Here is a 26,966-nt window from a genome sequence, read left to right as displayed (position 1 = left end):
ATGATCTATAGCAAAAGTCTTCTGATTGATTGGATTTGAAAGACCTTATCCTTTTGGATATCCACAAAGTACATGTGCTTGATAAAGGCAGATGAGAAGTTTTGCAGTAGAGTCTTATTTGCCCAGTGATTTCCCAATGTAATTGATCAATAAAAACTTTGGCTTCTGTATCAACCTATCAGCATTCTACAAAACTACTAGTGCACCAGACATACTTTGGGAAATGAACTATATTCTTGAGACACTGGTCTAAGTTGATATCCTTGGTAAAGGACCACTTGTACCTGGAAAAGAGAGAGGATTCAGCTCTACCTGTTTGTATTCTTCATGTGCAGAGACCTGGGAACGTCAGAGTAGGGCTGGTATCCTCCCTGTGTTTGAAATGTCAGCATGGATCTCACAGTGCTTCATACACAGTAGGTGGTCAATACAGCTTGAAAGGAGTCTGGTAAGTGTCGGTCATGAAGCAGAAACCACAGTGTTTTCCTTCGCTCAGGACACAGGTACGTTTCTGGAGCTCTGGCTGCTGCTTCTTGAAGTGATAGTAAGATGGATTTATTTTAGTGAATGGTGATTAAAACAGCCAAAGGGAAGGAGGACATTAATTACATCTTCTGGAGGGAGAATAACACTGCATTTCAGAAAGATGAAGATCGATAGGGAATCGTGATTAATAAATTTGGAGAACACAGAGCACCTACTCTGTTGAGGCACTGGGAGGGATATCCGGATGAACAACGAACTTCCTCAGCTCTCTATCATGTGTACTGTCCACGGTCCACAAGATTGTCAAGATGAACAGAGACCCATGCTCCAAATTTTGTATTATGAGCCCTGCATAAATTTGCCTAAAACCAAAGCTTTGATTTCATAAAAGAAATCATAAGTGCCATAAAATTTAACATATACACTGACTTTATTTCTCTAATGAGTAGAGTAGGAAGAAAGGGGGTCACTAGAGAAAGTTCGTAGCAGATAATGAGAAGGATTTGGAGAGAGGGCTCTGATTTTTTGTGCAGTTGTATCTGAGAGAACTAACCTATTATCATCTTTGTGGGGGCCCCTGGAGGGGAGGGAACTACTTATGCTCCACCCATTATCTGGCTAACAACAATGGCCATACCTTTAAAATTGCCTACCACCCACAAGTGGAAAGCATACAAGACCCTTGACTTAATTCCCAGCACCCTCTCTTGGTACTTTCCTGCCCGTTAGCAACTCTTTTTTAAATTATTTTAAATCCAAGACCAATTAAGTTCATTCCATTTTGGTTACACGGGATTCTCTTTTTTGCCTTGACTCATGGTGCATGCCTTGCTCAGAAAGGCCATCTGGTGAACTTCCTCTCAGTTTTCAAGACTTGTCTCAAGTGTCCCCTCCTCTGTGAAGCTCTAACATTTTGTAAGACTCACACCCTCCAACCAGAGGGTATTTTCTCTTCTCTGTCCTACAATAGCTCTTTGCATATCCCTCCATTTTGGGGTCATCTCCAGCACTGACCAATCCAAACGGTCCCTGGCTGTGGATCTAGAACAAGGTTCCCTGTTGGTCCATAAAGTCTGAGGTGCATGGAGGGCCCAAGGTTGGCAAAGGCAGGGAGGATGAGGCCAGTGGTCTCTCAGAGGCTCAGAAAAGCAGGTATTTAAAGAAGGGTTCAGAACATTTCAATATTTTATCAACCTGTGTGACCATTCCAATACCGACTAGCTCAATATCAGCCTCTATGATTTCTCAGCACATAGATTTGGAATTATTTACATGTCTGCCTTACCCATTAGATTGAGAAGTCTTCCAGGACAGAGACCTTGAGTTTTGTTTATCTTTATGTCTCCAGAGCCTAGCATGGCGCCTGGCATGGAGCAAGCATATTGATTTCTAAGAAGAACTTAAGGGCTTCTCCCTAATGAGTCAAGATGAAAGCATTTTCCTCCATCCTCCAGGAGGAAGAGGCTTGCACTTGATTGGTCATATGTAAATTCACCCATTGAGCTGTTTCAAATTTTTATTTGTTTTGTTTTAAGTGGACTTATTTTTTTTTTTTTTGCTGTGATTTTTTTAGAAACGAGTAATTATGGTTGTAGCTCACTGTTTGATTTCTCCTTTCCAAAAATACAGCAGGCCATACCCTCAGTCATAACATCACCTCTTTGTGGTAAGATATGGGGACTGGCTTCAGCCATTGCAGGTAATGAAATCAACACAGCAGGCCCCATAGTCTGCTTTGCTCTAAAACTATTTAGGAATAACAAGATTAGGGAGAAGAAATAATGGGGCCCAGCTTACTAGAGCGTCTGCATAGGGGTTTTGGGCTGAAGCCAGAGCTAACAATAGCGTTGCTTTGCTTCATGTTTTGTCGGGCGCTTTGTGATGAGGGATTTAGGGCAGTATTTGAAGATTCCCAAGTTCCCTGGACATAATACCAGTTTAACACTACCTTAATAGCACCCAGATCTCACCCCAATTTCTAATACAGACTAGTATATCTTGAAGGAATAAAGAAAGGAAGGAAAGAAGGAAGAGAGGACAAGAGGGAAGAGAGGAAGGCAGACAGAAAGGCCGAAGAGAGCTGTCAGGCATCGGTGAGCTGATTAACCGACTGAAATGGGGGCGGTGTGTGCGGAGAGTGCTCTAACTGCTACTAAGCTGGGTCTGATTTTGGAAAACAATGAAATGTTCAAGGGAAAAGAAATCCTTTCTTTTTTTTTTTTTTTCTCTGAGAGACAAAGCATTGGTATTCCTCTCAGAACCTAGAAGCTTTAGTTCTGTTACAGGGTAGTGTTTCTTTCACAAATAATATTTTCAATATCATAGCCCTTGGGTAACATCGAATAATCCATTTTCAGCTTGGCGATGCTTCTCCTTCCACGCAGAGCTAAATGCGGGGCTCTTGAAGGGACATTGCAAAGCAAACCAAGCCCTGTGGTGTGGGGCTACCCTGGATGCTTTGTAGGGCTGGCTATGGGGTGAGGGGATGCCACAGTTTCCTGGGTGTTCAAATGGACAGGAATCATTTGTTGAGCCATTAGTAATGGAACCAAAAGAGAAAGAATCCAGGGACTTGAGGGTGTACACACGGGAACCTTAGAAGTTGGACTTGTACTTAAAGAGTTTACAATTTCATGAGAAAAGTAGTCAGGCACACCCATAATTCAAGAGTCCTAGTAAAAATCCAGATGATGCACTAGGGTGATTCAGAGGAAGAAAGGGGGGCACATCAGAGTTTTGGAGGTGGGGAAATGAGGTTAAGAAATGACTTCAAAGAGGTAGAAGCATTTTTGACTTTGAAGGTGCAAAGACTTAGCATGAACTTGAAAGAATAAAAAGACCCCCGGTGAGTGACAACCAGTGAAAGGGGCATGCATTATAGGTGGAGGGGACAGAATGAGCTAATGCATGAAGTATGGAAAGTGGAAACTGTGTTTCAAAACTCATAACGATGACTTTGATTTGTGCAGAGAATGCATGTTAAAGAGAGCAGGAGCTATCTGATGTTTTTGTTTTCATTTGTTTGTTTGTTTTCCAGAAGAGAGATAAGATAAATGTGTGTTAGCAGGTCTGGAAGCCTATTCAACAGCTGGATCTGGAAACCAAGGAGAGTCTAAGGTGACGACTTACAATGATGAGGGAGGAGAGATTTATCAATCTATACATTTATGTATCTCCATATTATCTGTCTGTTTCGAGTATCTTTTACAACATAGGTGGAATATTGAGAAAAATGGCAGGTGCTGTGAGGTAGCAAAAAGGGAAGTGACTTTAGAAGATTCATGCTTAAAAATCAGCTTATTTTAACTTCTTAAGGTTTTGTGTCCTCATTAATAAAATAAAGATTAAAAAACATTTCTCAGGGTTATTTTGAGAATGTTAGCATATGCTAAAGGATGACACCTGGAATATAATACATAATTAATTAGTTTTTGCTTCATGCTAAACATTAGCTGCTTAAAGCTTATACATCAAAGATATTGGCATCAGTAAGAATTACACAGAGATTACCCGCCATCCAACGCATTCCATCCGTTTTTTTGCAAACTAATTGGAGACAAAGTGGGTGTTAAGTTCAGTTCTTCAAGACTCAGGATACTCCATGAGAAGTCCACCAAAAAGTTCTTGGAAGCAAATTGACTCATGACAAGAAGAGGCCTAGAAAATCTGGTTCTGTCTACTTCACTGAGACTGAGTCGACACACTTTTTAAAAATATAACCCAACTTAAGGGGTTATCCAAGAGCCCGTGACTTCATAATTAACATGTCTGGGGCCCTTTTGGTATTACTCAAAATACCTTTGGATGGCTCCATTCGATTCCCCTTTCAGGTCCAGACATGAGACCTTTTAACTCTCAACCAACAAAGACCCAAACGCGTCTTTCCTTAATTAGCGTAATGAGGCTTTTGGCTCCTGCTTGATGACAAGCAAATGAATCTGCCCTTTTGGTGACAGGTCCTTCAGGGAATGATCTGAAGACTTGTGTAACAGTGCCTCCAACATACTAGGTCTTTAAAAACAGTTGTCCAACTATGAAATTAGTTATTGATTAATATTGCAACAGGAAGACCATTGCATTATGAAAGAAAGGGAAGTAACATGCTCTTGGCCATATCTTACTGAGAGCTTTAAACATGGAAGGTGTGGAATTATTGCTCCTTGGCAAGACAAAAGGATGGTTCAAATCCTCCCATGGATCTTAGAAGTCTAAATGGTCATCTCTAAGAATGATCACTTGGAATCTCAAAAGAGAGATTTTTGTGTGTGTGTATGTAGGTGCACACATGCGTGTGTGTATATAGGTACATGGGAAATGCCGAGTCCCATTCTGTCCTACTTAGAACTAGGTCTTGGCATTTATTTTAGTACCAAAGTATTTTAAATCTGAATTTTTCCATCATGCTCTGCATCACCACAAAACAGTATATATCTTTCTGTGGTACACTGTGAAATGTTCTCTGGAGCAATGTTCTAATTTTCAGTAATAGAGTTTGCTATGAAAAACAGGGCTCTGCATGAATTTCTGTGGGAGAAGTGAAGAAGGAGTAAGGAATGGCCAGTGAAATCAGGAAGGCTTTTCCCAAGGCGGTAACACTTGAGCTGGGCTTGGACAGCAAGTAAAACATTGCTGGAGAAAGGGGACTAGAGGGCATTTAAGTAAAAGGGAATGGCATTAATCCATTCAACAGATAGTTGCAATAATGTGGAAGTATTCTAACAGAAGACATCCAGGAACCATGAGGGCACCCAATCGGATGACTTTAGCTAGCTTTGGTGATGAGGGAAGTCCTTCCTATGTAGAAACAGATCAGGTAAGGGGTGCTGAGAGAGGGAGATTGTAGGAACGGCATCAGCATGGGGAGGTCCAGGGGTGAGAGAGAATCTGTCTTGTCTAGGAAAGTGAGATTGTGTCAGCAAGGCTTCCTACACGGGGAAGTAAATAGTGCACTTGAGCTGGGAGCAGTAACTGAATCACAGAGCGTTAAAAGTCTTGCAAGCTGCATCAAAGAATTTGGATTTTGCCATGAAGGCAATGAAGTACCATTGAAGAATTTTAAGCAAGAGAGATATAATTGGTTACATGATTCAGAAAAATACACTGGCCACTGCAAGGATAATGGATTAAAGCAAACAAAGATGAGGGGTGGATTGACCATTCGAGAACTCGTCTGATTCATCCTGTGAGGTGAGCGATCATGATCAGCCATAGATGGTGCCAGTGGAATAGACACACGTGAAACATGGAGGTAGAGGTAACAGAATTTGTGTGCGTATGAAACAAAAAAGCCTGCTGGGCATGGAGAATGTCAAATGCCTCATTCTGGATGGAACACAGGGTGTGTGAAGGTGTGTGAGGAGAGATGAGCTTGGAAAGGCAAGTTGGAATCAGATTGTAAGAGGCCTGGAATGTTCTGGGGAGCTTGGCCTTATCATCAGGATTTACGAGCTATGCTCTCTAACTTCCCATGTCTTGGTAACCTAAACTGTTCCAAACATCTATTAGAGGATTCCAATTTCATTAGCATTTTAACACATTACCACATTTTCACCCTTGAGCAGCCAAGCATGGCTGTATCTTCATATTGGAGAGTAAGTCATAATCAGACAATCCAATACTTTCCACCCCATAAGGTTATTTTCTCGACATTTCCCATTGTGTAATTGCCAGCTATCTGCTCAGTTCATGTCGACGTTTCACTTACCTGCACTGGCAATTTCCCTACTGTATCACTGCACCAGAGAGCGCTGAGCGTGGGATTACAGAGTGCTGGAGCTGGAGGTGATTCTTGAGAACAATCTAGTTCAATCCCTTTGTTTTACGGTTGGGACTCAGGGTGTTGGAATGATCCGTCCAGGCAGAAGCGACTATTTCAAACCCAGGTAAGACTCACTCGGGTCTTTCTTCCAGCCACAGTTTCTTGAGAAAGACAATACCTGGCGGGTCCCGCTCAGGACAACTATCCACTCCTTGTCTCATTATCTGGGCTCATGGTTGAGTTTTCTTTGGAGAGTTTTCTACCACTACCTTGTTGTCTACCTTTCTGCTGCTTAAAGTATTTGTGGTCCATTATCTTGTGATGGGAGAATTTTAAATGAGTGGTGGAGCCCTCTTGGGGAGAACAGACTGAGCTGTTGAAGATTCACAGTTATCATTAATAAATGTGCCAGCCACTGAATCAGGTGCTTTCAGCTGTATTAACACAGACTTTTCATCATAACTCTATAAGGTAGCTACTATTAATCACCCATTATTATAAGCGTGAAAACTGAGTCATTATCAGTTGACCCTATGTCTAGTTGTGACCAAGTGGTTGGTGTTAGGATTCAAACCTAGACCGTTGGACACCAAAGTCTTAAGGGTGCCTTAACCACTGCACTATAGTGCTCTGTAAGGTTATGCTGTAAGCACTGAATTTGAACAAAGCATTAAAAACCAAAATGCCGATTTCATGTCATCACGCATTTGTGTTCTCATTTGCCAATTTGTTGATTTTTGAAGCTTATTACGGTAGTATTTGTTATCCACAAGATTTCCGTCTTTGGAATTATTTTCCTCTGTGAGCCCACAGTAACAAAGGGATGATCGTGTTAAGCTGGGGCTGGGTAGCCGCACCTGCCCGGGTCATTTCTAAGCCCTGGAGGTAAAAGGCAGTTTGCAGGGACAGAGGAAAATGAAGCGAGCCTGGGCTGTGACCTCAGGGACAGCAGCTGCCCTGATTTCTGGTGGTTTTCAGCCTGTGGGCACACTCCTTTGTGAGGCCCAGTGAGTTTTATCTTTGTAGCTTCTGTGGGCTCTCTCAGCATATTGCGTCTTTGTTCCAGAAAGGTCTGCCAGCTCATCTGAGACTTCCCCGTTTCTGCATGCTGGAGTCACATGGGACAAAACTGGCACCAGGAGCTCTCCTCAGTGGCTTAGGGAAGGGACCAATTCTCAGAAAAGGGATTTGGGGCTGGGGTGTCCGTTGTGTCTGTCCCACCTCACATGAGCGTGGAAAGGGAAAAGAGTTGACATTTAGCTTACTGCCAACTGCTGCTGGAAACACGGATATGGGTAATTTATCTGCAAATAACACTAAAAAGATAGGCTTCCCTCTTCAGGCAATACTCTGAATATGGGGGAGATTGATAACAATATTCATCAATTATCCTTCATTTTTGATGTTTTCTCAGGCATTTTTCCTATCTCTCCCCATCATCTTGGGACATAGATAGGTAATGGGTTTACTTTATCCACGAAGAAACTGAGGCTTCTAGAGGAAAAGTAACTACTCAAAAGACGGGGAAATATTGACAGTAAGAACCACTATCCTAATAAGCTTCAAACAGCAAGACATTGGTAGACAATGCCGACATTAATGCACATGTGTAATGACATTGGTATTTCAGTGTTAAATGCCTTGTTCTTGGGAACTAGTAGCACAGCAAATTTTGCTCATGCTTTATTTGTGAAGATAATTATTCTTTCATATTTAATCTTAACTTCTGATCTGTTTTTACCTAGGGAAAAATGTATTTAATAGATTGAAAGTGGATGCTTTATGCAGTCACATTATTCATGGTCTGGCTGCGACTAACAGAATTCCAAGTCTACCTGGTAATCCATTACCTCCAAATCTCATGCCCGTTAAATAGAAACTATAAGAGCTGACATATACATGATATTTATTAGATTCCAGGCACTCTTCCTGAGTTCTGTGACTTATACTGAGCGAACCCCTCACCCCCAAAACCGCCCTCCCCTGGGCCGTTTAAGTACCCCTTACCAACAATATCCTTTATAGCCACCATTTTTTTTCTAGAAGGTTCCTCTACTCTCCTGCCTTACCTGAAGTACATCTGTCCTCCAAGGGTGTTGTATCTTCCACGGCCTTATCGAGAAGGCGATTTTTCTCGCACGTGTCACATACTTCCAGACTAGCAGTTGGAGTGACTGGATTCCTTCCATCCATTGCTGCTCCCTGCCTTTTGCAAAAGTTTATATTCTTGGAAAGACATGAATCGCTTCCTGCTTCCTTGTTGAGACTGTCTACCGACACTCCTACCCCTCTCCAATCCAGCTCCTGTATCGGTCTCTCTCTAGCTCTATAGCCATTGTCTATCCTCCTTCTTGGAAATGTCAGAATACGGATGGCTGATTCATCCAGCATTCAGATCTCGGCTTCTTGAGAACTTATCACTTCACACAAACTTCTGTACCATCCCCTCCCAGGTACTTGTTCCCATTCTTTAGGATAGACTCAACCTTCCAACCAGCTAAGCTTCACCAACACTTCATAAGTAAAGTAGAAAACATCCCCCAAATCTATCAACCCATCTACACATGTCATTGTCTTCTCTGTCCCTCCTGCTGCGTGTGAGGAGAGCTGCTTTCCTTCACATTAGAAGCTAATCCCCCCATAGGGTCTCTGATTCTATCTCTTCTCACTTCCTTGCCTCCTTCCACCCCTTCATCACCAGGATGTCACCAGCCTATCGTCTTGGAGTCCATTTATTCCTCATGCAAATTTACCCCCACTGCCTCTGGTAATTCACCTCCTCCTGGATTCCTCATCTCTCACTTACGCTTCACTTCTTGTCTTAATCTCACAGCCAAGGTCACCAAAAAACCATCTACTCATGCCCCATCTACTTCCTCAACTCCCCAGCACTTCTCAATCCACTCTAAACTGCCTTTTCCCCAGCAAGCCACTGAAACCGCTCTTGTCAAGATCAATTATAACAAGCAGTTTGGTCAAATGCAATGACCACTTTTCTGACCACGTTTTATTCCATCTCCTGGCAGCTTTAAGCATAGTTATTCACCCCTTTCTTCTCAAACCACTTTTAATAATCCCTTTTATCTCTCTAGCTGCTCTTTCTTGGTCTTCTTTGGGTAGTTTTCTTCCACTACCTGATATCTAAATACTGGAGTGTCCCAGGGCCCATTTTCCTCCTTTCTCCATATACTTCCCTTAGAAAAATCTATCCATTTAGATAGATTTGAATTATACATTGCTTTAAATGTCATATATATGCTGATAACTCCTAAATGTAAATTTCCAACACAAACCTCTCCTTGAACTCCAGATTTGTATATCTGCCCAACTGACATATCTTTTTAACATATCCACAACCTTAAAGAATCTTCTTTTTCCCTCTGTCCGTCCATCTCATTAAGTGGCACTATTATCACCCTGTTGCTGAAACTCAAAATGTGGAAGTTAAGCTTGCGTCTTTGCTTTCTCTTTGACATCCAAATGCTTATCAAATTTTCTGTCATTTCTATTTATGAAAAGTATTTCATATCCATAGATTTCTGCCTCTCTTTCCTCCACATTATCCTCAGGCTCCATCCTGTCTCTCCTGGGCCACTACAATGGCCCACTCTACTCTTTCTTTCACCAAATCTCTTTCCTCACAGAATAGCCAGGGAAATGCTTTAATTACATAAACAATATGAAGTTAGTCTTCTGCTGTAAATGCTCCAGTGTCTTTCCTTCACACTTAAAGCAAAGCTCAGCACTTTCCAAACCTACAGTCTCTACACAGTATGGCCCCTACTGACTTACCCAACACTGTCTTTTGCCCTTCCTCTCCTGCTCTGAGACCACAAAGAAAATATTGGACTCCAGAATAAATATGGAGGATCCGCCTGCAAAGGTGAACTCTTCTGTTATTCCCCATCATACATCTTGCTCATTTTCATCATGGTACATACAAGTGACGATTTTCAATGGAACATTTGTTTACATCCTTATTGTGAGCCCCTCTGTCTAATTTGTAAGCTCCGTGGCTTTGGGATTCATGTTTGTTTTAATCACTAATACGTACTTGTGAACAGACCGTTGATACTTCATAAACAACCATTGAAGGCACGAACGCTGCTGGACAAATAATTATCAGATATAGATGCAGATAAATGACATATTTGATGTACAAAGAATCAACATTCAGATTGTACTTTGGGTAACCTCAAAAGACATGTCAAGCGAATTTGAAGTCCTATGTGATACATAACATCGCAAACCATCTAGTATATTAAAAGCACAAACACTGTTGCTGGAGGTTGAGATTACTTGTCACCGCTGTCACGTTGTGAATGTCAACACATTCATTGGCAGTTTATTGAGCATATTAACCAAATTCTAAGAAGTGTGCTGGATACAGGTTGAAAAAAAGAAAGAAAGAGGGGCAACACATTTCTTGTCCCAGGTCTATTTATGGGAGAAAAAGCCAAGACACCTTAAAAGACAAGCAAGTAAAATGCAGAAAAAGCTCTGTGATTTAGACTTTTAATCAGGTTCCTTTTGATGAAATAGGAATTAGAATAAGTGGTCCCAGATACTTTTACATGCAAATATTATCATCCTGTACTAAAAGCAGCACTTTAAAACCCGAAAACAGAAATACAAGCCAGACTCTCTTGTCTTAAGGAATTCATAGCCTGGAGAAATTAACTCCAGCATTCTTATTATATTAATCTACACTCCAAACAGAGGGTGTATTTCTGTTTTTATCCATAACATTGCTGCCAGATTAATAAGAATATTCAAGATGTTAATGGATTGATTTCAGCATAATTGTAGCTATATTAATTCAGTGCAATTACTTCTCGGTAAAATTTAAATGAAGCTAAATTGAAGAAATTAGAAATATTTGAAATCTCTAGTCGGAAGCCTGGAGGCATTGTAACCTTGTCTGTTCTCGTCTCAGAGAATCTGCAGCCAAGCTCTGGAAAGGTGGTGAGGACCTTTCCTGGAAGTTACAGAGTTTTAAACCTTATCAGCACTTTAGAATTTGGATTTAGCAAAAGAATCAAGAAGGGATAATGGCAACAACAACAACAACAACAACAACAACAATAATAATAATACACCTGAGCTGCCCATTGGGACAAATGTCCCTGATCATTCAACACGTTGTTTAGTGCTGTATTACAAAGAAATGCCCACAAGAAAATACTCGGATATAGGGAAACTGATATGGGAATGTAGTTGAAGCTATAGGGAAATTATGAAAAAGCTTTCAAAATGTAACACCTTTAGAGAAACTCTTACTTATGAGGGATCCACGTAATGTGGTAACAATGCCCTGGGCTCAGACATAAAGAGTCAACTCCACCATTCATTAGTGGTTTGCCTTGGGACAGTCCCCTTTGTCTCTGGCTTCATTTCTGTAATGATTCACGCTCTTGTAACTTTGCGGTGCAATTATGAAGATCAGAGGGCTTTGGAAGCACTGTGTCAACAATGAAAAACTTTACAAATGTAACTAACGGGGGTGACTGGAAAAGCACTTCAGAATTGTAATCAAATCAGTAGGAGGAATCTGGTAGCAGAACTTACTAAGACAATGTCCAATTTAGAAAGGTTGGCTCAAAAATATCCCAGTAGTCTCAGGTCTTGTAAATATACTCGTTCTATCCCTTTTGGCAGTTAATGAAGAAACTGACCCAATTCTTTTGTTGCACATCCACCAAACAAGACGCTGTGAAAGGCTCCGTGAGGGCTGGTAAAACACAGGATATTGACATTTCGTGTTCTAAGTGAGTTCAGACTGAAATTGGAAAAGAAGGGGAATTTGAGTAAAATCTAAATGTTTGCATTGTAGGTGATGTTCTTCATACTTTATATCTCACATAAGTGTTAAAATAAATTCGGGAGATTTTTCTTACCATTTTATAGATGCAAATGAGGTTCACAGATGCTAAGAGAATGCCCAAGATTAGGGTTCTTGAACTTTAGATTAAAAAAATCAGTAGGGGCCCCTGGGTAGCTCAGTCAGTTAAGTGTCTGACTTCGGGTCAGGTCATGATCTCACAGTTCAAAAGTTTGAGCCCCGCCTCGGGCTCTGTGCTAACAGCTCAGGGCCTGGAGCCTGCTGCAGATTCTGTTTTCCTCTCTCACTGCCTCTCCTCCGCTCACGCTCTGTCTCTCTCTCAAAAATAAATAAACATTTTTAAAAACTCCGTGATTTTATAAGTCACATACTTTCTACTATACTCAGTGTACTTCTAAGTTAAGAAAAGAAGAGTTATAAACAAAAACACTTTGAAAATAGATACTAACTGTCAAATTAGTGGTATGATCTGAATCTCTTATACCCTCTCCAGGCTCTGCATGACTGCCTTCCAGGATTCTGCCCAAATATCACATGTTCAGACAGACTTTTCTGCCCACCCTATCTAATGACAGATCCACTCACACCCACTTATTGACATGTTCCGTTACATCACTGTGTTATTAATGCCACAATGCTCATCTTTCTTCTCAATTGTCATTTTTATTAAGGAGGTAATACAACACAACAGAAGTGCAGAGTATAGATCAGCGCTGTCCGATAGAAATATCATCCACATCACATGCAATTTTAAATCTCCTAGCGCCCACATATAAATAAGTAAATATGAAATTAATTTGAACAATCTATTTTATTTAACCAACTATATACAAAATATTGTCAACAGATAATCAATATACATTGGTAAACAAGAAGACATTTTGCATTTTTTCGGCACCGTCTTTGAAATTCAGGGTAATTTTACACTTACGGCACATATGGGTTTGGACTAGCCACATGGCAAGTGCTCCAGAGCCCCATGTGGCCCGTGGTTTTCACGTTGGACAGTGTGGCTTAGAGTAGGGCTCTCTGGGTTTCGTGCCAGCTCTGAAACTCTTCAGCTGCTTAACCTAGAAATTAAATTCCACTAGAAAGGGTCTTATCTGCTCTATGCATCTTCTTTGACCCTAGCACCTAGGACAGATATTGACATGCAATAGAAATGATCAATTACAGCAAACACTCATGCTTAACGTGCTGGAACAGGTAAGCTTTGAGCCTAATCCTAAAGTGTGAGGTGGATTGAGATGTGCATAGAGTAGTGTGAAGACACATCTAGGAAGCTCAAGGGACACGGTCAAGATTAACGACAAGTGATCTGATTCTTATGTAGAGAACAATATACAGAGTTCTCTTTTGCAAGAGGAGATGTGGAAGCAAAATGTTGAAGACAATGTTTATAATTGACACTGAAAGTTCTGCCGAGGGATTGTAATTCTAAATCAGGCAGACCTGAGTCTGAGTCCCACTTCTATCTGGGTCATCTTGGTGGGCAAACTACTCAATCTGTCTGTGCCTGAGTTTCCTCTTGGGAAAGCAGAGATTGTTAATCCTTAACCTTTATTTAAGGATACCGGATGCAGTATCATTAGACACAGGGTTACTTCAGATGCAATACTGGATGCAAATCATTAGATACAGGGTTACGTCAGAAATGTTAATTAGCGCTGCTGATCTGATTGACATTGTTGTTATCTTATTAATGTTTCTATGTAGATGGGGAGGTGATTTGAAGCCTTGAATGGCAAGCTACAAAATCTTGGCTGTAGACTCAAGAGTCATGTTGCTCAATGCTTATCAGCCCCTATTGCCCCTCCATGCCAATGAACCTTTCAATAATTCTTCATCATCAAGGAACTGAAGCCCAAACCCCTTACCAATGCCCTTAAGACTCTCTGCATATTGGGCCTCACTAACATCATTTTCCATAACTCTTTACACATTACAGTCTAGTGATACTGAATCATTTAGAATCTTCTGAATAGCCCATTCTACTTCATGCAACTCTGTCTTTTATTTTTAATGCTTACTTGAGACAGAGCACGAGTGGGTGAGAGGCAGAGAGAGACAGAGACACAGAATCTGAAGTAGGCTCCAGGCTTTGAGCTGTTAGCACAGAGCCCGATGGAGGGCTTGAACCCAAAAACCATGAGATAATGACCTGAGCCAAAGTCAGACACTTAACCGACTGAGCCACCCAGGTGCTCCAAATGCAACTCTGTCTTTGAACATATCATTCCTCTGCTCTTGTCCTTCACTCTTCTTTCTGGAAAACTCCTCCATGCACTCCAAAACCCATCCCAAATTTCCTATCCTGAGGAAAAGCAGAGATATTGGGCCACATCTTCTATAGGACATTATTTAATGCGATTTCTTATTTCCATGTCAATTTTCTTCATGAGACTGCCATATGTTTGAAGGAAGCAGCCAAGTTTTATGTGTGTGTGTGTGTGTGTGTCCCCAGTGTTCAAGCACAAAATAGATGTTCAGTAGCTACTTGTTAAATGAATGAATGTTTACACTATAGGCAATGGGAAACTCTCGAAGTCTCTTGAACTTTCAAGGTTTTTGTTAATGTCTGGACTACTACATTTCAGTTCCTCTTTTGCATAAGTCTTAAACTGATTATCTGGGAACCCCATTCTCTCTGAAACAACTGCTGTCAGTGCCTCGCATAGGATAAAAAGATTAAAACCCCAAACCAGCTTTCCAGGTATTTATCTTCCTCAGCAATGCTTTAACTGCTCCTGGCTTTTAAGGTGGGATTCCCTAATTGCGTTTAAGTCTCCTATGTACTGCTGGCCATAGACGTGCTAACAAATGAAAGTTTTGGGGGTGAGGTGGGGAGAAAGTTTTGCCTTTCTTAGAGCAGGGAAATAGTTTGAGGCTATGTTTTAATTAAAATGAATATCTGCGCTATCTTAATGTTATTGCCAGTTAAGTGTAGCAGGGTGATTTAAGAGTTCTATAACACAATTATACTCTGGTAATGAAGCTCTGTAGAATTATCCTCAGAATTTAGAATGCAGAAGGGAGCGGTAGGTCTCATTTGTAACCATGTTATGGCCTTTATTGTTACAGTATTTTCTGTTTTCCTCAAAGATTAACTCAATCGTATTTAAGTCTCTGGCTACATTACACACAGAGAGAAAATGGGCAATGGGAACCGTTTTACTGTCTCTGAAGCCGGTCTTAATATTCTGCCATGAGGACAAAATAGCAGGGAAATTTCAGCACAGTGTCACCTTCTTATTGTTCTCTCTCTAGCCCTCCCATCTGAGCGCCCCTCCGGCTGCTCTGTGCAGTGCCTGGCTGATGCTCACCGGGGCTGCGGGATGATGGGGACAGAGCTCAGAAAGCGAGCCAGGGGTGAGGGAAGAGGGAAAGCAGGGAAGAGGGAAAACTGGACGGGAGTCCGCGTTGTCCTTGGTTGTGAAACCCCCCCGCCCCAGGACATGTGAAGCTGGTCACGGGCTGCTCTGGCTCTCGTGCTCAAAAAGTATAAAATCTGGGGACAAATCCAGAACCCATCATGCATTATCTGTGGGACCCAGGACAAGTCATTCAAGCTTGTTGGGTCTCAGTCGATTACTCTGTAACATGGGATAGTAGTCAAAACTATCTTGCTGAATTTTGCGAGAATTAACATCCAAGAGAGTTCACGCCTGTAACTTAGAATGGTGACTGGAACATGATATGTGCTTGGTAAGTAACAGCTGACTTAATTACTATAAAAATACTCCCTCCTGGGCAGCTCGTTAGGAGCTCTGTTTCTCCTGGGTGGCATCATCTGAAGATGGGCAGAAACCAAATCATACATGAGTATCTTCCCTAAAACTCATACTTCTTGGAAAGCTCAAAAACAAATTTTGATTCCATTTAAACAATATTTAACACTTGTTAACGTGGAAGACCTTACACTAAGCGTTTCAAGTAATACAGACATGAACATACTGTGTGTTCAAGGTTCTAGAGCACAGTGAGGGGAGACAGGCCCACAGACAAAAAATATTCTTTTTTTTTTAATTTTTTTTAATTTTTTAATTAATTAATTAATTANTGAGGTGGTATCTCAGTGTGGTTTTGATTTGTATTTCCCTGATGAGGAGGGATGCTGAGCATCGTTTCATGTGTCTGTTATTCTAAAGAAAGGGACACGGTGAGTAGTAATAGAAGGTAAGGAATCTTTTACTTCCGTTAGGGAAGATTTTAATGATGGAGTGATATTTGAACAGGATGTTGGGGAACAAATGAGGTGTTCATAGGCAGCAAATACTGGGAAGGGACCCGGCTTGAGAGATAAGCTGGACCAAGTTCAGATTTAGCGAAGTACAAGGAATGATTAGAGAATAGGAGAAATCTATTGCTGTGGCAGCATAGCCTGGTGGGTGTCTTTTGGGAGGGGCTGTAACAGGGGTAATTTCACAGAGGTCAAAGTCAGGTCATTTTCATTCATCAAAGGCAGGTGAAGGAGTTTTAACATAACTCTGTAGAAAGCTGAGTGTTCTGAGGAGGGCCAGCCCATTATCCAACGTATTTTTTAAGCTTATTTATTTATTTTGAGAGAGAGAAGAGTGAGAGAGACAGAGGGAGAGAGAGAATCTCAAGCAGGTTCCACACTGTCAGCTCAGAGTCTGACACAGGGCTTTGTCTCAACAACCATGAAATCAAGACCTGAGCTGAAATCAAGAGTCAGTCAGTTTCTTAACCAACAGAGCCACCCAGGCACCCCAATCTGACATCTTCTTTTTTTAAAAAAAAATTTAATGTTTATTTACTTTTAAGAGAGAGACAGAGACAGAGTGTGAGCAGGAGAGGGGCAGAGAGTGAGGGAGACACAGAATCCGAAGCAGGATCCAGGCTCTGAGCTGTCAGCACAGAGCCTGACATGGGGCTCAAACTGTGAGATCATGACCTGAGCCGAAGCTGAATGCTTAATGGCCTGAGCCCTCTAGGTGCCCCAGTCTGACATATTCTATACTTGTTCTGGGTTGACTTATGCTCAAGGATACAAGATGCTATATAATATTTTAATGTTATCTTCACAGCAACACATTTAATTTGGAAAAATGTGGCAACCTTACCTTCCAGTTGATCCCTAGAAAAAAAATTGTTAACCTAAACTTTAAGGTGATTTGGGGCACCTGGGTGGCTCAGTCGGTCAAGCCTTTGACTTCAGGTCAAGTCATGATCTCACAGTTCATGAGTTCGAGACCCATGATGGGCTCTGTGCTGACAGCTTGCAGCCTGGCGCCTGCTTCAGATTCTTTGTCTCCCTCTCTCTCTGCCCTGCTTGCTCTCTGTCTCTCTCTCTCTCTCAAAAATAAATAAACATTAAAAAAATAAAAAATAATAAAGATACAATAGTTCCTTTTTCTTCCCCTCCAAAGCTCTGCTTCCTTCTTTACCTCCTCCATCATAGTAACTTTTGTTTATTTGACGTCTACTATATCCAAATGCCATACTTTTCTCTTTATACTTTAGCTCATAATAACTCTATGAGCTTTCTATTATTATGACGCCCATTTTTCCAATGAGGAAATTGATGGTTATTGAAATTAAATGCGTGGCCTACCATTAATTCAGCTAGTAAGCAGTAATACTTGAGATAAAGTCTGCTTCTAAACCCCTTAAGCACAATTCTACCTTACCATGAATAGGGTCAGGTCATGGATAGGTCATTAGCATCTGGAAGGTAGCCTGGTGTGGCTTTGATATGAGAACCAAGGGATGGAAGTTAGACAACCAGTGATACCAATTCATTAGGTGCCCTTTTCCAAGTCACCTGACCTCCCAGGTCCTCACTTTCTCCAAAAGTAACACACGAAGCTTCATCTAAAACTTTTCATATTTATATAGATCTTGTCTGTTCTTTCATACCTGTTAGCTTATTAGCTTTGATGCTCACGGCTATGCATAACAAGGGCATTGCCTCCTTGCACACATGATAGACCTCCGGTTTAGAAAAGAGACTTTCTCAGGGCACCTGGGTGGCTCAGTCGGTTGAGTGTCCGACTTCAGCTTAGGTCACAATCTCACAGCTCATGAGTTCAAGCCCCGTGGCAGGCTGTGTGCTGACAGCTCAGCGCCAGGACCCTGCTTCAGATTCTGCGTCTCCCTCTCTCTCTGTGCCCCTCTCCCATTCACTCTGTGTCTCTCTCAAAAATAAATAAAAAACATTAAAAAAAAAAGAGAGAGACTTTCTCAAGTCCCCATAGCTAGATAGCATCAGAGCCAAGACCTGAATGCACATTTTCTGCAAACTAGCTCAGTGCTTTCCCCACCAAGAAGCCCTTCCCAGACTGGAATTTTTTGCTGCACTTAACCTACATCCCATGCAACCATTAAAAAATAAAAAGCAAAAACAACAACCCTGAATCTTAAATTATATCTTAAATTATTTTCTAAACCTTCGTTGACCCTTTTAAAATCAGCATATAGCAACATCCCTTCAAGTTATCTTTGCATAAGCAAAATAAAGGCATTCTAATGAGTTTGTGCGGAATGCTTTGCATCAATATGTGTGCTCTAGGAGGGGAATCGGAGCACATTTCTTTCCGCGCCACTGAATGGACTGCATTAATAGTAATGCCCCTAGATATTTATATCACAAATCTCCCTTGTGTCCACCCGCCAGTCAGATGCTATTAAGCCAGGATTCCCTGCTGATTTACAGTGATGTCAGAGGGTGTACAGTCAAGACATAGTCAAATCCTTAGCTCTAAGAAATCACCCAAAACACCCAGGGCAGTGGCGGGGTAGAGCGGCTTAGCCACAGAGCTATCAGCCAAAGCCCGTGTAAATTCTGTTCCTTGGATGGAGAAATGTAATCATTTGTCTGGAAATGTTTCCCTAGGCTCTGAAATGGACACACTGTAAACAATCGGCACATTAATGAATTACAGTGGTATCTACCAGCTTATCAGGATCCCACCCCTGGTCTTCAGCCTGAAAATAATTTTCTTTATGGCGATTTGAAGAATTTAATTAGTGTGCCTAAGTTGACCAATGGAGATTAATGGTGGTTTACTCTATATGGGTTACCTGAAACCTTCTCCGTTCCCTTGGAAGTGGTCCCCTCTGCCTGGCTAATATTATAGGATTTGACTGCATATAGCCAAAGCTGATTGGGCAAGTTAGGAATACCACTGGGGAGACCCAACCCAGAGGGCCAGCTATGCCACTCTGATTCTTTCTTGTAGAAGTTTAGAATTGGGATACAGCCTGAGTCAATGAACTAAGAAACGGCAGAGTCCTGTCCACTTGGACTGCCATGTGGGTCAAGGTCATGATGAATGTGGCACATGAGGAAGATGGGTACATGGATAAGAGAGTGAGGCAAACAGGAGGGAAGAAAAAGACACAGGAAACCATGTGGCCTTGATGCAAAAGAAGAGAAAATGTGTGTCCTAGCTTCTGGTCCTGCTCTTTGGGCACGAGATGTACTTCCTGTTTCCAGGTAAAAGGAGGCATCTTCCAAAGCTATTCAATGCTTTTCATTATTTCACCTATGCTGATTTGAGAGGTCAGCTTTTGTTCCTTAAAATCCTACAGATCCTTAAAATACAAGTTGTTTAAGGTCACAAAAACTAGGCACTACTAATACATATGATATTTCATGATTTACAGAGAAATGGACACCTGACTGGATATAAAGATTCAATGCTTTCTTTCTTTTATTTTTTAAAATTTTTATTATTTTAATTTTTGAAATGTTTATTTATTTATTTATTTTATTTGAGAGAGAACGGGAGTAAGGAGGAGGGAAGAAGGAAAGAGAGAGAGAGAATCTCAAGCAGACTGCATGCCCAGTGCAGAGCCTGACATGGGACTCGATCTCATAACCCCAGGATCATGATTTGAGTCAAAATCAAGTTGGGTGCTCAGCTAACCGAGCCACCCAGGAGCCCCGATGCTTTATTTCTACACAGTGAGCGTTTGGGCAACTGGCTGTAACCAGCATGGTTTTGCTTTAATTGTTATGCCTGCATGGTGTTTTCTGTTAATAGTAACAGAGAAGTCTGTGTTAATAACCATGTCTAGTATTTACTGAAATAGTTACCATTTTGGGTGACTGGCCAAGTGTTTATGTGAGATTGTCCCTTATTTCTCAAAATCACCCAGTGGGGTAGGCATTATTACTGCTCCACTTTACAGAGAAGCAAACTGAGATTTTGAAAGGTTAAGTAAGGACTCACATCTGACACAGGCTGGGGGCATGAAGCAATGAGGCCAAGATGTCAGAGACAGTGTTCTTAATGCCTCTACTAAATTTCTTGTATATGTAGAATGGCTTGGTACCCTATGTTTGGGGGAGAAAAACATCAGATACAAGTGAGGTCTCCCCTCTGAAGTGACTGGCCCAAACTATGTCCCATAGGGATGCTTTATTTAATACTGGAAATTAATTTAATAAAATTCTTAAGGGAAACATACATAGAGGGTTTAGCTGAGAGGGAGAGAAACAGAGAGAGAGAGAGAGAGAGAGAATTTGCAAGCCAGTTACCGTTCCAAGTGATTTTCAACCACTTTCCAATATGCCTGTGTTGCGTAGTGGTTAAGGGAATGCATTTTTCTGCCAGGAGGGCTGTATTTGAAGAGTAGAACAAACAGTCATTCATTGTGGGACTTGAGAGGAGTTACCCCGAACTCCCATAACTTCATTTATGGAGTAGAGGCAATTATACACCTGCTCCAAAAGGTAATAGTAAAGACAAAAGGGCAATACAAACAAAACACTTGGTACATAATAAGTGCTTAATAGTGAACATCCTTATTACTAGCTACTTCATAAATGATGGTTATTGGGATGACTGGGATGCACGGAACTGTGCTACCGATATTGTTTCTTTTTATTGAATATTCATCTACGCCCTTATACTCCTAATAAGCCCTCATTTTAAAAATGTTTGTTCAGTTTTGAAGAGAGATAGAGTGTGAACGAGGGAGGGATGGAGAGAGAGGGAGACAGGGGATTCAAGCAGGCTCTGCATTGACAGCAGAGAGCCTGACATGAGGCTCGAACTCATGAACTGTGAGATCATGACCCGAGGCAAAGTCAGACGCTCAACTGACTGAGCCTCCCAGGTCCCCCTGAACCCTCATTTTAATAAATCACCTAAGTGCACCTCTAGCACTTCAAGAAAATGTGCCCCAACATCCGTATCTCCATTTGAATCTTTTTTTTTTTTTAATGTTTTATTTATTTCTAGGAGAGAGAGAGAGAGAGAGAGACAGCGTGAGCAGGGGAGGGTCAGAGAGAGAGGGAGTCACAGACTGAAACAGGCTCCAGGCTCTGAGCTGGCAGTCAGCACAGAGCCCGACGCGGGGCTCGAACCCACGAACCGCGAGATCATGACCTAAGCGAAAGTCGGGCGCTTAACCGACTAAGCCACCCAGGCGCCCCTCCATTTGAATCTTGAAAACAAGAGCCCCGTGCATCAGAAACCAGAATAACCACTTTATAGATGCAGACACTGACCTCAGAGAGATCAAGTCACTTCGCAAAGGTTATAGAGCGAGAAACAGCCAAGAATTGGCTTGAATTGATCTTGAATCCAGCCGTTTCAGACCCATTGCAGTCTTGCCAGCTTGCTGAGGGAAAGACCGTGAAGTGGTGAGATCTTGCCATGGGATATGTGTCCAGAGAGGGAGGGGAGTAGAGCCAATGAGGCACAGAGGGCGAGTGTGCAGCAATGGGGGACATACTTCATTCCCGTCCTGGGACATTCTGAGATGTCATCATCAAGGGAACAGTTATCAGCACTTGGGGCTGTCGGGAAAATTGTGAAGGACTATGAAATGGGCCAAAAAAAATTATTGGGGGCCATCTCAGGCCCATGCTTCTGGATTAGGTCTCCCTTTCATTGTCTTTGAGCTGTTTTACCACTCTGTAACTTAAAGGAAACCTGTAATAATCCAAATGATTATTATCCCTAGAGATGCAAATTGTGTCCAGTGGCGATGAATTGATTACTGCCCTCTGGGTATTAACCAGTTTTGGATCCATTTGTCATCTCCTTTGGCCCACCTGGTTGCTTGTGTGTGTTCCTTAAATTCTCCTTTGGATGGGTTGTAACATCTTACTGGTTCCCTCATTAATTCATGAGTTAAATAAAATATTCGGCGTATGTTCCTTTCATATTTATACGAGAGTCGTGTTTTATCTTTTGCTAAAATTGCTCATAAATAGGACAGAGCTGCCCACTGCATTATACAGCAGACCTAATCAGGTACAAGCAACTGTTTCGGAGGGAAGTCAAAGCTTTCCTTTGCTCGGCAGGTGTGATCGGACCAGAAACACTCCATTCATTAGATGCAAGGGAATGGCAGATGAGAGCTATGAGGCACAAGAAAGAAAGGCTTCCCTATCTGTTTCCAGGGGCTGGTTACTGAGAAGAAAGTGCTGCAAGTGCTTTGGTAGTGGCTGAACATCCCAAGGAGGTAGCGGCGGGGAGCGGACAGGCAACGGGAACGGGTGTCTGGTGAACCGGGGCTTCGGTCCAGCTCTGCCATTAACCAGCTGTGTGACCTTGGGCAAGTCACTTAACCCTGTGATTCCCCATCTGCAAAATGAGACTCCAGAACTAAATGATTCCCAAGGTCCCTTCCAGCACTAACTGCCTATGGCCCTGTGATTCTGAAGACAGTAGGTGGTCACGGCTCAATGGCCCTGGGCAATTCTTAGTCTGGACATTAGCGGGCTCGTGGTAGAAGCCAAGGACTCGATGGTCTGTGGAATCTGGAATGAACTTCTCTCCCTTGTAATCTTTCGTTCCATCAAGTCTAATGGTCTCTGGCTGGGGGAAGACTACTGGGGACCCAGTGAAGAGCACTGGGCCATCTATGTAAAAGGATTTAAACTTCAAAACCAGACTTTTTATGGGAGATGGCTGTGAATCACTTCAGCCTACTGTTGTAAGGGATACATTTTAATTGTTTCTAAAAGTGGCGTTGAAAGTCATAGTTGAGAGAAAACCAGTAGCTTTGAGAGGCTTTGCTCCTCACTGTTTATTTTTAGGTAAAGTTACTCGAAATCCACCATGCTTAGTGTTTACTGGAGTTTGGGTAACTTTGGTTGAAGAGATGACAAAGCGCTAACCACCAGCTGGGGACCTAACCGTCACCCTAACTCTAACCCCCTGATTTCTCAGATACCACACCTACAGCCAAATATCATGACTGGAAATCATTGTCCTTTGTAACCTCTCTTATTTTGACTTTATTTCATGGGGTTGCACATTATCTGCAGTGTGCGCTGAGCAAGGGCTTAAGAGATTTTATTTGGGAAGTCCCTTCATCTTTCTAAGCCTCATCTCTGCACCTTTAGAACGAGGGTACTGTCTTGGTACCATTCAGGTTCAGGCCCTTACCTTCCAGAGTGAGGGTCCCACCCATACAGTGTGCCTTTGGTTCGATGGGAGAGCAGAAAACAGAATTGGAAAACAAAACTCTTGACCTCAAGGGGTTTATGATTTAATTTTCCAGGAATTTTCGGCCCAGAGATTTCTGCCTCTAAATTTAAGAGGCACAGTTTTGTCTCATCTCGGAGTCTATTTCCAAATTTCTAGACTGCCTTGAAATTCTCCTCTCTCAATCCTGGGCAGGTATTTTTGAGCTATGCAATTGATACATCTCTCCAAATGTTTCCTCTGCATGACATTTGATTCTTCAAGGCTCAGAATTGCATTCTATTCCATTCTAGGAAGTTCACTGGGGTGAAACCTTGGACTTCTCAGAGTAGAGGCTGTGATGGAAGAATTTGTAAAGGAGCAAAAAATCTCTGGTTTCCTCTAAATCAGAAGTGATACCATGATTTCAGCAAGAGCACGACCTTATCGTCCACTGGTGCAGAACCCAGGAAGTCTGGAGTCAACTAGAACCAGGTCACAGTCCCTGCTTCCCACTTCCTAGCTCGGTGAACTTGGCCTCTTCTTAACTCTCCAGGTCTCAGTTTTCTCATTGTAGAATCTCCTGTGAATTAAATGAGAAAATGGATGATATCATGAGATACATTAAATATGCATGAATTAAATGAGAAAAAGCATTTAATACACTGTCTGACCTATAATGAGCATCAATAAATGGTGGCTATTATGAGATCTTTAGCCACAAGCATCATGATTCATGGGTCACTGGAATGACTCTATTTCTCACTAACCGTACTTTCAAAATATGTTCATTCTTGATGAACCACTTCCCTCTTGACCTCCATTCCTTCCTCTGTACAAATGGGGAGATCGATGGATGAGGTGTCCCCCAAAAGTACCTTTTAATAATAACGTTCTATAATCAAGAGGGCCAATAGGTATAGTCACTTTCATCTCATCTGCCAACTCCAGCAGCCGAAATGTGTTTTTCTGGAATGTTCTCTTAGAAGAGCATTGTGATTAATAGCTCAGATTCTGGGGACATCTGGGTGGCTTAGTGGGTTAAGCATCCAACTCTCGGTTTTGGCTCAGGTCGTGGTCTCAGGGTTTGTGAGATCAAGCCACATGTTGGGCTCAGTGCTGATGGTATGGAGTTTGCTTGAGATTCTCTCTCCCTCTCTCTCTCCCCTTCCCTGCTCTCCCTGTCTCAAAATAAATAAACTTAAAAAAAAAAAAGGGAGCATGGATTCTATAGGAAAATTGCCTGACTCTTTATTCAAGTTTTCTAGTTTATTTTCCACGTGGGACCTTAAGCAACTTATTCAGTCTTGCTGTGCTTAAGGGTTTCTCATCTGCAAAATAAGGATCGTAAGGGCACTCACCTCATACAACTGTAGTGAGAACTAACCAGGTTGATCTATAAACAGCCTGAGTGTCTCACTCCAAGTGGGTGCTGTGTAGGTATTTGTTGTTACTGGGTCATTGTCCTTGCCGCCATTAGGGCTCGAGGCCAGCTCTGGATTCAGGAGAAAGGAGCATGTAATGGCTAGCCATGTCCACCTGGCAGGCGGGATGGCGACATTCCTTTCTGTGGGGACGTACGGTCATATGTGATTAAAACAAGGCAGTGGTCCCCATGGGTCATCAGGTAGGTCTTTGGGAAAAGAGAGAGAAAACAACATGACCCACTGTACCAAAAGTCATCTTCACTGGAGGAGAGGCGAAAGGGCTTTGGTGAAGGTCAGCCAAGCACTAGAGGGGGAGGCAGAGGAGACAGAGAAGAGATCTTGCTCTTTTTTGGACGAGTGGACCTCAGTTACCTGTGGCTGGACACGGCGTGCAAAGAAGGGATGCACAGAGAGATGCTTTTCTGTGGTGGAGAAGGTGAGAGAAGTGGGTCCATTCTCTCTGAAAATCTCCAGACAAATGTTTATGGGAGCCGTGTTCCAATGTCCGGCAGAGACTTTTCCTTTGCAGAGGATTAAAGGGATTCAACCTCTCAAGTCACAAATCATCAAAGTGGGTCCAGTATACAGTCTGAAACTCTGAATCTAGTTCTGTGGTGACAGCAATGGCCTGCTCCACTTTGTCCCATTTCCCGTCCAGGAAATGGGGATCGGACATGTGCTGGTGATGTTAGGGTTCACTTAAATACAAGAATTACCAGGTTACTTGATAGAATCTCGAATTTACAGAGAAGCTTCATTAGTTTGGTGTTGTGTGTGAGTAAGGGCGGTGGAAATACGTGGAGAGGGCACTCAGGTGGCGTGACACACAAGAATCATAGGATGCTTTTAAAGAAATACAACTTCAATAATAAATCTTCCTAAGCTGGGTTATTATTATTATTTTTTAATTTTTTCATGTTGAGGAGCCTGGGGGGCTCAGTCAGTTGGGCATCTGACTCTGACTCAGGTCATGATCTCATGGTTCATGGGTTTAAGCCCTGCATCAGACTCTGTGCTGACAGCTCAGAGCCTGGAGCCTGCTTTGGGTTCTGTGTCTCCCTCTCTCTTACCCTCCCCATCCTTATTCATACTCTGTCTGTCTGTCTCTCTCTCTCACTCTCTCTCTCAAAAATAAACAAATGTTAAAATTTTTTAAAAATATTTTCATGTTTATTTATTTATTTTTGAGAGACAGAGACAGAGAGAGAAAGCATGCATGTGAGCAGGAGAGAGGCAGAGAGAGAGGGAGGGAGAGAATCTTAAGCAGTCTCTGTGCTGTCAGCACAGAGCCCAACACAGGGTTCGATCCCACGAACCATGAGACTGTGATCTGAGCTGAAATCAAGAATCAGACGTTGAACCAACTGAACTTCCGAGGATCCCGTAATTCTTACTAAATTGTTTCCGTAAGAACAACCATACAGAAAACTCACTACAGTTCTGTGTGGTATTGATATTATTCCCATTTTGCCCATGAAGGACTGAGGAATTAAGGCTCAGAAAGATGTTTAGCTTGGTCAAGGTCTGTACCGGTTAAATGCTGCTTCATGAAGAACTCCCTCCAGAGATCAGTGACTTACACAAGCACCGATTATTTCTCATGAATCCTTGGATAAGGTAGGTGGCTCTACGAAGCTGAACAAGGAGTGGCTAATCTTGGCTGAGCTCAGGCATGCATCTGGTTGGTCAGCTGGAGCTGAATGGTCAAGGATGGCCCCACTGAGATGTCTGGCATTGCCTGGCTGTCTGCTGTGGGGACAAGGTGACTGGCCCATAGAGCTCTCATATGCTAGTAGGATATCTCATGGCTGCCATTATGGCAGTGGCAAGATTCTGCATGTGAAAGAGAGAGACGGAAAGAGAGAGGGAGAGAGAGAGACAAGGAAAAGAAGGAGGAGGAGAATCCACTTCTAGGTGTCTCGAGGCTCACACTCGGAGCTGGTAGTCTTACTCCCTCCACATTCCACTGGTTAGTCCAGCCATAAGGACAACCCAGATTCAAGGAGTGTGGAATCAGGTCTTCCTGTTTGTGGGAGAAGCAATAAAGTCACATCTCAGAAGAC

Source organism: Crocuta crocuta, unplaced genomic scaffold, assembly GCF_008692635.1.
Source record: "Crocuta crocuta isolate KB4526 unplaced genomic scaffold, BGI_CrCroc_1.0 scaffold95, whole genome shotgun sequence".
NCBI classification, from domain to species: Eukaryota; Metazoa; Chordata; class Mammalia; order Carnivora; family Hyaenidae; genus Crocuta; species Crocuta crocuta.
This window is presented reverse-complemented; position numbering follows the sequence as displayed.